A 12,327-nucleotide genomic window follows, 5' to 3' on the forward strand; every position below is an offset into this window, starting at 1 on the left:
AAAAACCCCAAAAGCATGTGTGCAGGCTTGTATGTGTTCTGCTGGATGCAGAGCTAAAACCTCAACTAAACAGTTTAGTTTGTTAAATTTATGGGGAATTTACAAAGCGATAGGTCAAGAGCAAGGTGCAACATTCATCTTGGTTTACAGAAATCTGAATAGCAACATTAATTTTGAGTGATTCAGGATTAATTTTTTTTAAAAAAATATTAACCAGAATTCATCTGAGCAATGAAGCAAGACAAAAACTGTTTCCTATTGCCTTTCTTGGGACTTGTTTTCTCAAGAGGTTCTAAAGAGCAGACCTTGCCTTCAAGCAGATCATCCCGGGGTCAGCAGGAGCAGTGCAAATCCAGCTCTTCTGCCACTGTGCAGCATCCAGCACCTCAGAGGAACCGGCATCTCCCTGGGAATCCAAGGCAGAGCATACCCATCTTCTCAGGTGTTCCTGGAAATCCTTGTTTGCATTTTACCACGCTCTCCAGCACTCAGGGAAGATATCAGAGAGCACTTAATTTTTTTATTCATTTTTTTCCAAGCTGTAGGTGTGAAACAGCAGAGTGTTATTTAGTGTCAGTGAACTCACACCAGCTCCGCTCTTGATTCCCGCAGTTGGAGGCTGCCTGGTGGGCCCTTCCCTCCTCTTTTATTTATAGTTTGACAGTGACACATCTCTGGAGTATCGTAATTCATGGAAAAAATGAAATTAAGCAAGTCATTAATATGTTACCTAGGTTTTTGTTTTTATGGCTATTTTGCAACTTGGAAACAGAGACGAAAGCCAGCGCTGTCCAGTCAGTCAGCTGGGGATAGGCCAAAACCTGTAAAACACACACACACACACTCTCACACTGTCTCCTTCTTTTAAATTTCTTAAAAGGTTTTGTTCTTTTTTTTTTTTTTTTACAAAGCTTCCCAAACTGCTGTCTGGCTTCCCCTTTAGAGAAGAGGAGATGGAAGGCAGGAGCCATGGTGGAGGCTGTCAGAGGCGGTGGCAGATCAGCCTCCCCAAGAGCTTGCTGCCATAGCAAGTGTTCTGCTGAAAAACAAGTCCCAAAAAGTGGCTTCATCTGATGTCAGAGCAGCAGATCTTTCTTCTTTGGGGCAGAGGGAAGTGGCAGAAAACACATGATGGTTGGAGACTTCCTCCAAGTTTATGGTTTTTTAAGGTATTTTACCTGTTTCCATGCTAAGTGCAGTGGAAGGGCATCCTTCCTTGTGCTGCTGTGGGTCCTAGAGCACATTAAGCTCCATAAATGTTGTTACTTTGATTGTTGTATGGTCCAAATCAGTTTAGTACTAGTCAAACACTGCATTCTCTGTGAAAAGCAACCTCTGTCTCCAACCACAGCTGTCAGCTCTTCAGTGCTCACTTTAATGAGCAATAAAGTGTTCTCCTCCAAGGCTGTGATTTTCTATTAGAGAAACAGATAGAGGTCTGATTTATCAGTTATCCTGATAAAAAATATGTGGCTTCCCACAGTAGGTTTATATTATTTTTAGAAATAATATTTTGCCCCACACTGAAATAATAAGCACCATACAATGGTGTCCTCCTCATTTTTTAATAAATCTTGTGCACATGAAGTCAATGAGTTTTTCCAGCTGAGAGGAATCACTTCTTTCATACTCCTCCTTTCTCAAGCACTGTTTCTCCCATAAGGAAAGGTGATATGTCAGCAGGATGTGCATTAAAAGGTAAGTGCACTTTCTTCTTGAAATTTTAGGACAAGGTCAGAAATACCCAAATGAAGTAAGCTGACTGCAGGGTTGACAACTGCAACCTGTCAAAGCATCAACCCAAACCCAGCTTCAGTCACTTGCCTATAAGAAACATATCTTGTTAAGACCTTTTTCTTCCCTACTAAATAGTGCATTTTAAAAATCTGTCTGAAACATCAAATTGTGCCCCATGCATCATTTTCTCCACCTCAGCATTGGATGGATACACGGGAAGAACCATAATTAGTATTCCTGCTTTCCTAAGCTAGAAGATTGATCCATCTGCTGCCTTGGTGCTCCCTTTTAAATAATGCATGTGTCCCTATATGCATGTAATTTCTGGATGAGAACAGGACCTCTAATAGCTAGGCAGTAAGCTCATAATAAGCTCTGCCTCACCTGAAGGTATAATCCTTTGTTTGGGACATGCCAACTGGTCACCACTGGAGAGGATTCTGGCTCCATGTGAGAAGGGAACAGGACCAGTGGAACCTAAAAGGCTAAGAGGTGGATTTTTTTCATGTTAAAATGTCTCTAAGGCATATTTAATAAATAAATAGGAGGCTTGGGTGAAGCTCTGCCCACAGCAATGCTCCTGAGTAAGTTTGCTCTTGGTATGTCTTGCTAATATTTGTCTTACTTGGACCTTATTGCCAGGCAGAAGTGGATAAGCTGTACAAATTCTAATATAAGGAAAAATCTGAAACAGCAGAAGACAAGCATGTTTTAACCCTGAAAAAGTAACAATGATGAAAGTTATCTGATGTGCTTTTACTCATATAATAAAATGAGGGCATTTTCACTAAAAATCAAAGTAGGTAAAACAGCAGAGACTCAACTGACTGGAATTTAGCTCTGGGCATTTTTGCCCATCTCCTGCCCAGCCCTCCCCAGATGAGCTTGTGCAGGGAAGGGGTGAGGTGTGTCTGGTGGCAGCCAGGTGATGTGTTTCCTCATCCAGCTCTTCTGCATGGTGCAAACCTGCTGACCCAAACCCTGCAGGAGTGTACTGATGATTCCTGATTATCCCAGGGATCCTTGGAGGATCTTTTCATGCAACCTGCTCCAGTGACCTGACCCTGCTCAAGTCTTCCATTAAAAATGAAATTTTGACCTCATGGCCTGACCCTGTCCTCAAATGTTGGCGCCTGAAGGACTGGAGTGTAACCCTATACATCCCCACAGACATGGGATAGGGGGAGATTTCTTGTAAACTGCTGGGACAGGCACCAAAAATAAAAGGCATCTGAGCAACAAGTGGAACCACACAGACACAACGTTGGTCCTGTTTGCTTTTCTTGTTGGCAATTTTATGTTACCTTTTCCTCTTTGCTATAAATACACAGAGTCAGTGCAATCACTGCTGTGGAAATTAATCCCTCCTGTGTCCCTGTGCTTGGGTCTGGGCACCGAGGTGTGCCTGAAGTCAGTGCTGTGATGTGGGGCTTGCTGCTGGGCTGCTCTGCCTCTTCCAGAAGCTTAGGGAAGGAAAAAGAGAAGCCTGGCATTTTGAGGTTGGTTCTGCTTGTGTGGCACACATGAAGACACTGTTTTAAGGGCTGTGGGCATTTGTCCTAATTCAGGCTTGTAACATACAGCAATTCTGTCTCCATCCCTGCCCCATCACAGCTCTCATGGAAGTCCCAGCATGTTCATAAGGATGAGTGGTGTGGGCAAAGGCTTGGCTTGTTCTAAAACATGCAGTGAAACACCAGTACAAGGCCTGGATCACCCCAGGATGCTCAAGCCAGGGAAGGCTCATTCCCAGAGACCCTCCCACATGGATGCATGGGGAGCACCCAAAAATTCACCTGTGCCTGTTTTACTGGGAAAGCTGCTTGTAGCTGTGAGAAAAACCACAAGATTAGTGATGAAATGCAACCTTTGCTGTTGCTTTTCATGGCATGATATGGTTATATGCAGCGTCGTGTGGTTTCAATTACTGAGCTGGGGCCTGGATGGCTTGGGATGTGCTTCCCCATGAACACCATGGGGCAGGTGGTAAAGAAGATCAGGCTCTTTCCCTCCAAATGCCGAGGCCTCAGATCTGTCTGGGACTGTCACACGTTTGTGAAATGAATTTTACTATTCCAACCTGACTCTAGAATATCCTCTTTGTTTAGTTTCTGAGTCCTGGGAGAAGCAAACCAAAGCAGAAGGGTGAGCCAGCCCTCTGCTTGCTACCTCTGAACATGGGAGATGGTGCTGTGGCTGTGGACAAGATGTTGTAGCTTTGTCCAACAGCTGTAAAGTCCTCTGAAGCTTGGGAGCAAGGACAGGGAGGTTTTGCTCCATGAATAACTCCTCAGCTTGGTGGAACAGGCCAGGCTGTAAAATAAGACTAAATGAAAAATTATAGGGTGAATTTATCCTCATAATCACACACAGATAATTTTTGGCTTGAACAGAGTCGGCTAGATATAAACAAGTCTACAATGTGCCTCATTAGTTGGAGTGATTTTTCCAGCAACCCCAATAAAAATATGAAGTGGCTTTGCTCTGCAATTTGCAATATAGTTGCTATTAAATGCATTCAGTTTAATTGTGGCAATGTGTCACATTTTGGAAGCTTTCACAGCCACCATGTAAAAATAGCAGAAGATGGCAGAAACCAATTCCCCAGCACAGATGTCCTCCTCCTCCATTTGCTGAGTGCTGTTGGAGCAGACAGGTGTGTTGGATGAGCCTCAGCTGCCAAGCACAATAACTCTGGTGGCAGTGAGAGGCATTTTGGAACAAGTGGCTTTCTTCTGCTGGTAGCTCCACATGGGATAGGATGTCACAGGGAGGGTTATGATGCCCTGTCTTACCTTGATTCTGTCGCAGCTTAGCAGCTTGGGTGGACCAAAAATCAAACAGCAGAATTAAAGGCTAGAGACTTGAAGTTAGAAATTTTAAAAAAAATCTGAAATAGATCTACTAGCACAGGGGAAAGGATTTAACATAAGGGATAGAGAACAAAATACAACTATATATAAATATATATATACAACCCCATCTCTATGGCAGGAGGGATGGGTGCCTGAGGGCCCCTTGTGACAGGGCCAACTCAGGAGGGGCTCCAGAGCTCTTCCCAGAGTCTGATGGATGTGGACACTGAAGAGCAGGTGGTGAGCTGGGGGTAAAGGAGTGCCAGACTGGAAAGAATAGAATCATCCGGGTTGGAAAGGACCTCTGAGATCACCAAGACCAACCACTGATCCACTGCCACTGTGGTTACCTGACCATGGCACTGAGTGCCACATTCAGGCTCTTTTTAAATATCTCCAGGGATGGAGAATCCACCACTTCCCTGGGCAGCCCATGCCAATGCTTGATCACCATCTCTGTAAAGAATTTCTTCCTAATATCCAACCTAAACCTCCCCCAGCACAACTTGAGACCGTGCCCTCTTGTCTTGCTGAGAGTTGCCTGGGAAAAGAGACCAACCCCCCCCTGGCTACCCCCTTCTTTCAGGGAGTTGTAGAGAGTGATGAGGTCTCCCCTGAGCCTCCTCTTCTCCAAACTAAACAACCTTCTGCCTGCTTTCCCTGTGCACATGAGAAGCCCATCCTGGAGAATATCACTGCAGTTTCACAATGCATATTCACCAAGGACATGTACTATGATGACACACATCACCCAGCGTCACCTGTGCCTGAAAAAATACACCATGCGAGAGTAAACACTTGGCAGAAGCAACAGCACAGGCTCAAATTTAGGGAGGAATAATTTATGCTGTGCAGATCCTGGCTCTCTGGATGGGGGCACGCTCTCTGGAAGGGAGGGAGGGAAATGTGTTGCTAATTTTGCCAGACGACTTCTGCTCTCCTCTCCTTTTCATTTTGTAGTTGCCAGCCTCCCTGGCTGCTCTTAAAATAGAAACATCTGATGCCTTGTTTAACTTAGAGTAGGGGCCTGCAGGGAGGAGGAGGAGGGGATAAAACCCCTCTCTGCAGTGTGTCACTCAGCCTCTTCCAGGAAGCTCTGCTGGGAATTCCATTCATCTTTGCCACCCTCCTCCAGCTTCACACCACCTCCCCTCCTCCCCCTCCTTTTTCTACCCCAACGTTGTCCTGGGTTGGGGACTTCCCTGCCATGGTCCCACTGTCTCACATCCCTCTCTGAAATCTGCCCCAGGTGGGCTGACGTGCAGAGGTGGTGACAGCTGTCATGTAAAGGAGGGACTTCTTCATGCCACACGGGCAGGTGCACCCACCCCAGCAGTGGGGAGAGAAGATGGAAATGGAGAAGAAATTTCAGTGTGGTCGAAGCAGAGCTCTCCTTGCATTTCACTGAGCTGGTTATTGTTGCCTGCTTGCTTGCAGATAATCTCCCCATGTAGTGTCAGCTTCAAGAAGGATGGCGTGGTCATGTTGCCATGCTCCAACAGGTCCATGTCTTTTTGTGCTGGGGTCTCCAGAACTGGACACAGTATTCCAGGTGGAGGTTCAGGTTAGATATTAGAAAGAATTTCTTTACTGAGAGGGTGATCAGACATTGGAATGGGCTGCCCAGGGAGGTGGTGGATTCTCTGTCCCTGGAGATATTTAAAAAGAGACTGGATGTGGTACTCAGTGCCATGGGCTGGTAACCACAGTGGTAGTGGATCAAGGGTTGGACTTGATGATCTCAGAGGTCCTTCCAACCTGGCTGATTCTATGATAGGTGGGGTCTCACAGAAGTGGAGTTGTGGAGGAGAATCATCTCCCTTGAGCTGCTTGTTGGTCATATTTCTTTTGATTCAACCTCTGATACAGGTGGCTTCCTGGGCTGCAACACGATGATACCAAGATTGGAGGATGAAGACTCAGTATTGTTTTCTCACTGAAGCTCCTAAAAAACCCCCCCACCTCTATGTGTTCTTCCTGTCCTTTTGACTTGTGAATTTATCCTGTACATTTTCTGGGCTGAGAGAACTAAAGCAATCACACTCATGAGCTCAGGGTGAAGGTGGGTGTGAGGGTCCATCCCTGATGGGCTGGGACAGAGCTGCCACCATGCCTGGGTACCCTGCCCTGCCTTGACTGGTCATGCGAGGCTGCTGCAGATTGTTCCTCCAGATGGTTTGAGTGCTTCCTAATCCCCATACGATGGCCCATGTAGTGATTGAGGTCCTCCTTATTCCTCCCTCCCATAGGGAATCTGCTTTCTCCATATTACAGATAAGAAACCCAGCTTGATCTGTATTTTTCTGAAGGAAATACATTAGAGAAAGTGTGCAGGAGGCTCCATGAGACATCATCATGGGGTGGGTTTTTTGGTGGAGGCACAGTGGAGTAGCTCCAGCCCATGGGACTGTAGGTAGGTACCTTCCCACATCCCCTGTAGTCACATTGCAGATGCATCTACCCCATCCCACTTGTCCCAGGGAAAACCATAAGACTGTTCTCTGGAGAGGACACCCTGCTCCACAAATGACCTGCAGGGTGATTTTTCCCCCAGAATCATAGAAAGATTTGGGTTGGAAGGGACCTTAAAGATCATCTGGTTCCAACCCCTCTGCTATGGGCAGGGACACCTTCCACTAAGAAGGGGTTGTAGCACAGCCATGATGTCATTGGGCTGAATTCCATCCAAGCCACTTCCTATATAATTTACTCATCCTTGTTAGCCTGCCAGCTAAAAAGCTGTCCTATCCACTAAAGTCCCCAATTACAGAGCAATTGGGAATGTCATGGATCATAGAAAATGCCAGTGAGTCATACAGATGGGGGAAAAAAAAAAAAAAAAAAAAAAAAAGAAAACTTTCCTGGCAGAAATCTGGAGATACAAGAAATTTTTCTTCTTGGTTTCTGTCTTTCTTTTTATTGTCTAACAAGCTGCTCCCAATCTCATGTTTGGTCTTGAGCTGAAAAGTCTGGTCAGGCCTTAGGAATGTGGCCTCTCTGTGCACATTGCTTCTCTGTTTGTTTTCTCATGGCTTTGCAAGGAGGGCAGGGGAACAGGAGAGAAATATTATGGTCCAGCCCCCATTGTATTCCCACTGCTCAGCTAAGGACAACCTCAGTTTTTCAGCAATTAAGCAGGGTCCCTACAGTCTCAGGAATGTTTGTAGATTGTGATGGAGACCTGTAAAGCACTTAGATGTGCTAGAGCTGAAATGATCAACAGGCTTCCAAATACTTAAAAAACAAATTGACATTAGAAATTTCTATTTGGGTAGATGTGACAGTGGCAAAAACATAAGATGAGCCCATCTTAGCTCCACTCTGGGACTGCAAACAGAGTTTGGCCATCAGGCACCTAAGACTTGGAAGCTTAAATTGGATTTTAATAATACATTGCACTGTCTGATACCACAGTGACTGAAAGGAAACTCCTTCTGCTTACCCTTTGAAAACTGCAGTCTGTGCTGAATCCCAAAGTGCAGAGGAAACCTGCTGTTTCTTTTCAAAAGGCTGTCAAGCACTTTGTTATTAAGAAAAAATAAAAAGTCAACAGAAGCAAATCATTTGGGTTTGTCATTTCTGGTTTGCAAAGTAAGAGAAAATTAGGTGACAGGTGTGTAAATTCTCCAGAAAACCTACTGAACACAAAACACACACTGATTGGTGTCTCCTCTTGGAAATCATTTCCCAACTCAACTCCTAGAAGGGTATGATCCCATTAAACCCATTCTTTCCTCTTGAGCTCTGAAAAGTATTTTTTTTCATCATTTGTTTCTCCAGAGAAACTGAAAGGTTTGAAGATTGAAAACATAATGATGGCTCTTAAAAGAAGCTGACATTTAAAATTAGAGACTAATGCAAGAGACAGGAGAGATGAATGATGGTAGCTAGCAAGGTCTGACACTCCCACCAAGCTTTGTGGTATTCCAGCTTCAAACAGCTGTAAATCATTTCCACCTATGCAAAGCATCATTCCTGGGCCCCAGTGCAGCAAGCATGGCTTGCACAGCTCCCTTTTGTCTCTTCTTGATATCACCTGGGCAAAGTGGGCAAAGACTTCAAGCCCTAAATAGCTTGGGTAAATTATTAATCATATGTGCTGTTTAACTAATACACAGTTTTCACCCTCCAAACTGGACCTAGTTTGTTTTGTTTTTTTGTTTTTTTTTTTTTTTAGGATGAAAAATGCATCTGCATGCAGATGTGTGTGAGTTTCTCTGCAGCTTTTACTGTATGTTTGTTAAATAAGGCTAAAAAGCTCTGTCCATCTCTGTCCTCTCTTGGAAATACCTTAATGGCACCTTCATGGTGTTATTTTGAGGAGGTCTCAGCAGGGCTCTCTGCAAGGGCAGGAGCTGTCTTGCCACCACCACCTTATGTGAGCTGTGATTCCCAAACCATTTTAGGAGTCAAGACAGACCTGGTCTGAAATCTGAGCCTTTGCCTAACTGGGGGGGGTGGGAGTGGGTGGGCTATGAGAGGATGACTGTGTTGTCTGAGCACAGAGGGAGCTGCAGGTGGCTGTCCCCAGCCCAGATGTGTGGCCAGTCCCATCTTCACTGGCTGGAAGACTTTATTGCTGCTGTGTGCTAAGCAGCTGTGAAATCCAGTGATTAGCTGCAGGTTTAAAACTTTCTTATGGCCAGAGCCACTGACTGAAAGGGCTGTAGTGGGACTGGACAGACATTTCCCCTTGCTCCCTACCTGTTTGGATACCTCGACCCTACTCTTCACCATCAGATTTGGCATCACCAAATTCTTGATGATTTTCACCTCTAAATGAAACAGCTGAGATTCTTCCTGAGCTGTAAAGTTCAAAAGGAAACAACTAAAATTGGAACTGCTGCTTGATGTTACTTGTCTGGTTCTGCACTGGCTCTGCTGGCATAAATCCCTGAGCCACAATGTAGACAGTGCACACGAGTGGAGAGTGAAAATGCAGCTGTCCTTGCTGCCATTCGTGTCACCTCTCCTGTCAGTGGCTCCCTGGGAACACCAGGCAGAGGACACCCAAAATATTTCTTGCTAAAGGCTTGTTTCTTGATTGATCAGGTTTGGTTGTGTTTGGTTTGGTTCTGGTTTTTGGTTTTGTTTTTTTGTTTGCTTGTTTGTTTTTGGGAGGCTGAGAGTTTTGTGGGGTTTTTAGGGGAAGAGAGATATATTTCCTCTTTTAGAAACTTGTTTTGGTTTTTTCCTCCCCTTGAGCACTTACCCTTTGCAATGATTGATACATATATATTTTAAGTGCATCAACCAGCATCTCAGTCAGATGAGTCCCTAAGCCTGAGATGACAGCTCTCTCTCTGCTATGGTTGGTATGTACCACTGGAGCCTGCTTTGCCTTTCATTTTTGCCTGACAATAAAGAGGTGACATAACTCGCTGTATATTTAACTTTATGAGGGCTCACACCCTACATCATTGTGACTGCTTTGTGACCTGGCTGTGCCATGTCCTTACAGATATTTATGGGCAAAAAGGAGTACTTAATTTCGGGTAGATCAAGTTGTTACAGACAGTATCCTCATTATTTTGCAAAACAGTGCACAAAGTATGTACACAGGAGTCTTATTTAAAGCATGTAAAGGCCTTAAACTACACCAGTGGCAATATGGATTAGGTGTTAGGAAATGCTGTCTGCAGGAATGGATAATGAAGAGACTGCCTGGGAAATGTGCAGGATCTCATGGCTGCAGATATTTAGGAGTTATTTAAGGAGGACATTCACCGGAAATGAGATAAATATATTTAATCTTTCCATGGACAAAAGGAGTCCCCCAAACACTTCTAAAATTGTGTGTGACTTGTTCCAGGAGGCTTCATGGAAGTGAGACTGAGAAACATGAGCTGCCAGAGTTAATCCTGAAGTCCCAAAGTCTGTGGAGCCAACCAAACCTCTGCCAGGAATACCATAGGCAGAGAGTTATGCTTTACATCCCGAACATTTTGAATTTTCTCTGTGCTCCAAAAGAATGAAATATTTGATACTTAATTAAAGCAATTATCTTTCTTATCCATGCAGAAATATGTTGTCAGTATTTTGCAGGTAGACTGGGAGTGTTCAATAGGAACTGCTGGAGCAGCTCTGGAAGCAAAGCTGAACTCACCTCCCCCTCATGCTGAGCCCTTACTTGCTCACTCTGGAGCTCCTCAGAATTGTGTGCAAGAGGAGGATGTCAGGTTTGGAAACTATACAGGGGGATGCTTGGGTGCTGTGGGGGTTAGGCACTGACTGAAGATTTTGGTTTGGTCTAATCAGGGTTTGGGTATCCAGGGTATTCTGTCTTCAGACCTTTGCAGTTGCCATGATTTTGCAAAGGAAGAAGAATAAGGAGGGCAGATCTGGGCCTCAAGAGAGGAAGAACCCTAGATGTCTGAATAAATATTGTAAAGGAAGGTTCCATGCAGGTTTTTTTGGGTGTGTGGGCAAGGAGGAATCTTGTGGCTGCCTTCAGCACAGCTGTGATGCACTGAGGGGTTCTTAACCCCAACAGCTTGGGCTGGGCAAAACGCAGTCCTTCCACGGGTGCTGCTTTCAATGTTTGCCTTGTTGCTGTTCTCAGAATGTATTTCAGGTCCACAAATGTGATAGGAAACACTTCAGATGAGTAAATAGCTTCTCAGCCCTGACGAACATGTTGCTCCTTTTGCAGCATTCACAAGAATCTCAGTGTATTTTGGATTTTCTTTCCTGATGTTTTCCCACACCACGTGAAACACTGTTGGTTTTTTCTTTGTTTTGTTTTGGTTTTGGTTTTTTTTCTGTTGTTGTGGGGTTTTTTTTTTTTCATTTATATGACACGATGTGCTTATTTCTATCCATATTTCTCTTAAGATCACTGCAACAATACCACAAAAGGCTCTGTGCAAGTCCAGCCATGGCAGGTGTGTTCAGCTGCTGCTGAAACTACACAAGGCATCTAAAAATAAGCAAGACCACCAAGTTCCAGGGTGAATCTCATTTCTTGGGACCTACTGCAGCCATGAAGGAGGGAGAAGGGAGCTGGCTGGACCTGAACCCCCCTTGCTTCATCCCATGTTTGTGCAAGGGCAGCTGATTCTGTGGCTGGGCTGGTGTTTTCAGAGGAAGGTCTGGTTTCTGCCATGCCAAATGCTGGGTTTTGACCAAGCCAAGCAACATCCTCTTGGTATGTTTGCCTGCTTGTGAGCCTTCTGGTTATAATCTGGGGGAAGTGCAGAGATCACGCCTTAGCTATGAAAACATTTCTGTTCTCATGTCAGAGGCACCAGCACACCAGCACGTAGGAGCACTCGTTCCCTTTGAGTGGTGCTGGCTTGTATCAAAAAAAAAAAAAAAAAAAAAAAAAAAGCCACAGTTTTGCTTCTGTTGTTGCTTAAACCACTCAATCTGATGCCAAAATGGGGAGCACTGAATTTCCAGACACCCTTGCTGGGTAATTTCCCTCTCTCATCTCACATCCTCAAGAATCATCTGATTTTCATAACTACTGTGTTTAGGGGATTTCTTGCTGTACATTTATTTTTTGTTCTAAACCATGTCAGATATTTTACAAAAAAAAACCCCAAAACCCAGACTTAACAATTTGACTGATTTCAGTAAAAAGTTATCATTCTAGTGGGTTAATTCAACTAATGGAAATCTAATTGTATTTCAGGGGAACTGTATGCCATTTTGGTGCATTATTTTTGAACCTAACTGCTTGTGCTATTAAAAGATTGCAGCTGATACAGAGTGATCTGGGAGGATGCCAACT

Source organism: Heliangelus exortis, chromosome 1 (assembly GCF_036169615.1).
Source record: "Heliangelus exortis chromosome 1, bHelExo1.hap1, whole genome shotgun sequence".
Classification (NCBI taxonomy): domain Eukaryota; kingdom Metazoa; phylum Chordata; class Aves; order Apodiformes; family Trochilidae; genus Heliangelus; species Heliangelus exortis.